We start from the raw sequence: 5,000 nt of genomic DNA, 5'->3' as shown, positions 1-5,000 counted from the left end.
TCTGTCTCTCGGTGATGCAAATGGTATTAGATTTTATATTTTCTATTTTTATGTTTTTTTGTTTTTAATAATGCTTGACAACATATCCATCTATATGGTGTATATTTAGCTGGCAGTATTTTGTTGGCAAGCCGTCAATGTTGGAGTGCCGCAATACTCTTTGGATTGTAGGGTCAATATGACGCTGATTTTCTTTTTTTTTTTTATTATATCAGCTCTCTCTCTCTCTCTCTCTCTCTCTCTCTCTCTCTCTCTCTCTCTCTCTCTCTCTCTCTCTCTCTCTCTCTCTCTCTCTCTCTCTCTCTCTCTCTCTCTCATTAATCCATATCCAATGATTCCATAGTATTAGAAATTCAAAACAACGTAATCATCGTATTTGTAAAATAATACTGACGATTATATATATATTTTTTTTCATAGTAATCAATAACATGGGCGTGGTAGTGACTAAGGCTATATTTATCTTTTTCCGGTCACGCTGATTGGCATTGCCAAACTTATAAGTTCTTGGTCTCTCCCCTTCCCTCTGGTAGGCGGAGAGGGAATAGCCATGCCCTAGTGAGATGGGGCACTCTGAGATGTAGTTAGGAAAGGGGGAGGGGGTGGGAAGGGTTGAATCTGTGTGTGTGTTTAACGGGTCACGTACCCAAGTTTTTTCATATTTTTACATTTGATCTTACTCAAATTTTGTGTTTTCAAAATACATAATTTTATATTCAATATCTCTTCTTGGGGGTTCGTATAAGCCCCATATCTGACTTCTTCAAGCTTGTCCAATCAATTTTCCCCAAACTTCTGTTGAATTATTTCTGAAGTCTCCTAACCTCTGGCGTTGACTATTTTAGTCTGAATTCGACGGATAAAATTCGAAAACTTCAGACGTATATGTTTTCTGTTCACAAAATTCTTGAAAGGTAAATAAATTCTAAAAAATTTAAAGTTTGATTCAGCCGACTAACATTTAATCTAATCCAAACTTTTTCTCTTCCTTTTTCCTTTATATTTGTTCATTTATTTTCTGTTAACATGGGTTACGAAAATATATTTTTTATTGCATCGAATATAGTTTTTTTTTACTTTGAAAATGGTTCAATGAACGACTTTTCAAAATCGGGAAACTTGGCTGATGGAACTCGTTGCTTTATTTGACGATCGTTGAGCTGTACAAATAGTAGAAGTGTTTACATTCGTCATGTGCGAAGTAGTTCTCAATTTTAATGTAGATTGCTCTAATTTTTTTTTTCAATATCAAAAATTTATTTCGAATTAAGAAACAAAATTACAATTAGTCGCTGATTTCTATGGATATAGAAATTCAGTTATTGTAAAAGAAAAAGTAAATCTTTAAATGGTTGAAAATTTAAATTTAAGATTGTTAAAAAGTCAATTTAGGAATTGTTAAATTCAATTTTTAAATATTTAAAGGTCCATTTTTAAATTATTAAAAGGTTCATTTTTAAATTATTAAATTTTAAAAAGTAATTTTTAAATTGTTAAAAATCCCATTTTATATTGTTAAAAATTGATTTTTATATTGTTAAAAATTAAATTTTTATATGGTTAAAAACACTGTTTTTAAATCGTTAAAAAATTCCACTTTTAAATTGTTAAAAAGTAAATTTTTAAATGGTTTCCCTAACTGAACCCTTTGATATCCTCTGTTTATCCTATTTCTATAAATAGAAATATTATTATGTATCCTGAAGGCTCGAGTGTTGATTTGGTTTATTAAGCGAGTTATTCAATAGATAATGAAATTTGTCAGGTTTTCGCTATTTTTCGATTTGTGATATAGTTAATTGGATTTTGCATATATATTATTTTTTTCTAAAAGAAATGCTTCCATATAGGTTTGTAAATAAAGTATTTATGATTTCTTTGCAAAATTGTTGTAGAAAGAAAAAAAAAATTTCTTGGCAATAATAATCATTTGCGCATAATTTCTTTCAATTTTTTATGGAAAAAAAAATAATTTTGGTTGGCAATAATAGTCACCTTTTTAATAATTTTTTTTTTCAAAATTTGTGTAGGAAAATAAATGGAAATCTTGGTTGGCAATAATAAACACGTCTTTATAATTTCTTTCCAAAATTTTTGGATAAATTGAAAATTTGGCCGGTTATAATATTTGCGTTTTTATTTTTGTTTTTTTTCAAAATTATTTAGAAAAATTAAATATAGGCTGGGAATAACAATCATATTTTTTTTCATAATTTCTTTCAAAATTTGCGATGAAATCAAGTGTGGAAATCTTGTTGCCACTAATAAACACTTTTATAATTTATTTCCAAAATTGTGTGTGAAAAAAAAAAAGAAAAATGGAAATCTTGGCCAGCAATAGTTGAATAATCACGGTTACCGAATTCAATGTCAGATGTGTATATAGATTACAAATATGAATAATAACAGAAATATGAACTGCTTAGTCACGTTAATCTTGTAAACTTCTAGGCTGTCTCATGATATGGAAATATATTATGATTCTTAATCACAAGTTTTAACCTGCGATAACTTAAAAGGTCAGTATGCAGTATGTTTTAATATTTGTGCATAATTTACAAGGATCATTGGTAGGAAAAACAAGTATTCGTAATAGAAATTATACAAATGTAAGATGTTCCATATGACGTTTTAACAAAATTTATTTAGAAAATCCTATATTCTTGTGATTAACGTATTTAGCTTTACATAGACATACACTCCACCTTTAGGAAACAAGTGATTGAGGTAGATTATATCAGAAGATATATATTGCTCAATAGTATGATTTAAAGGATTAAAGACCCCTTATGAATGGAAGAGGCAAGGGACAGTGACAATGCCCCATCAAGCAGGACAATGCCCTAGAGACTGACCATATTAGATTTGATCAGCGCCCAAGTTCCCTCTCCATACAAGCTAGGACCAAGGTGGACCAGGCAATGGCTGCTGATGACTCAGCAGATAGACCTATAGGCTTCATCCTTCCTTAGTTCACAAGGACAGTGAGGTTGCAGCGACCAAAGAAACAAACAATACGGAAATTTTGAGAGGAAACGACAATACTGGTAAAAGGAAAAAATGGAGAAAACTTTGCAAATCTTGCTAGTATAGCAACGATTATATTAAGAAAAAAAGGTTGTCATTTGTGGATTAGGTATTGTTTACCAGATACTTCACTTCTTCATATTTAACATTTTTAGCTGCTGCCCTTGACGTGAATGTCAAATCATGAGAATCTGATCATTTTGACGAATTTCAATTCCTAATTTTTTGTTTTTTATTATTACCTATCATATGGGAATACTGTAACATTATTCAACTTCAAAATTAAATTGTAATCACCAGGTGAACTATATCAACTACATTTACACCAAGCGATTATGAAAAATAATCGGCAAATGCGTGATTTCTAAGAGAAAAGTTTGAGACTCTATGAATACTTTTGTCACATTGTAGATTATGTTTATAGGAATTTAGATAGCTCACTAATTTGAGGACCCTGCATCATTAGCAGCGAACTAAAAACACCTTTACGCTCGTTTTCTGATTTTTTTTATTCAAGTAGTAAATTAATGAGATACATACACACACATATATATGCATATATATATATATATATATATATGATATATATAATATACATATATGATATATATAATATACATGCATACATACATACATATATACATACATATGTATAAAATATATATATGATATATATAATATACATGCATACATACGTACATACATACATACATACATATATATATATATATATATATATACTGTATATATACACACACCACACACACACACACACACATATATATATATATATATATATATGTGTGTGTGTGTGTGTGTGTTTGTGTGTGTATAATCTCATATGTATGCAATATGTGTACATCAGTATTTACATATACTCTCCGTGTGCAATGTATTCATAAAGTATTTTATGCAAATCCACATGAGTACGTGTTATTTTATTTTTAAATTCGACAGTTACGTTCTACCTCATACCCTGCAGCTTCCGTAATTTCCTGGAACCGGAAGCTAGCGGAAGTAAAATTTTGGATAAAATCCTGAAATTGCCTCGGAACTTGTAAGATGTCAAGACGTTTGTAAGGGGGTGAAATAGCACTGGGTTACTTTCATTGGTTATTGCAAGGGAAACGAACAGACGAAATTCAGATAGCTTGGAAGAGAGAAAGTGTAGTTCGATTTTTTAAAATCAAACTACACTTTCTACCTCTCTCTGGACAGAATGAATCCTATAACGACCACATTCTTACACGAAGATATTCATAAAAAATAGCACTAGAATGGAGTTTTAAAATGTGTATTTTAACGTAGACTTTTTTTCCGATTATATACTGATTTTAAGATATATTTTATGTTAATGTTGCAATAGTCGTATGTAAGGTATTTAATTATTTACTCTCTATTCCCTATAGATTACCTCCTTATTAAATTTTCCTACGATTTTACCTCGAACCATCCATATTTCTAGGGTTCATTTAGATTACTCAAATTATTCTTTTCTATAACCCTATAAAGTATATAAGCCGACTTATGGTAGTTATGTTAAAACCCCTATCAAATCATTTTAATTACATACTGTAAATCATCTTATAGAAAAACCACATGGACCATTTAATTACATACCGTAAATCATCTTATAAAAAAACACACGAAACAAGTATTTATTTCAATAATTTAAATAAAATTTCTAAAAGAATTTTATTTGCATTATAATAGTGGATGTGTGATTGGGAGGAACCGATCCTTCGCTCTTATTGTGAATAACATCTACACAGGTACGCATCAATCTACGGTACTCGCATACCACATTTCACTATGTGAAAGTATACGCCTGCAGGTTTTTATTACGTTTAGTCGCTGGGTGTCCTTTCGAAAAATTTGAAATGATAACCTCTATAACAATTTTGTGATAGAACACACTTTGGGATTCAATTGAATGACTGTACCAAGAAAGCCTTGGATTGGTTCATTATATG

The sequence above is a fragment of the Palaemon carinicauda genome, chromosome 30, assembly GCF_036898095.1.
Source record: "Palaemon carinicauda isolate YSFRI2023 chromosome 30, ASM3689809v2, whole genome shotgun sequence".
In the NCBI taxonomy this organism is placed as follows: Eukaryota; Metazoa; Arthropoda; class Malacostraca; order Decapoda; family Palaemonidae; genus Palaemon; species Palaemon carinicauda.
The sequence above is the reverse complement of the archived record's forward strand: the minus strand, read 5'-3'. Positions refer to the sequence as shown.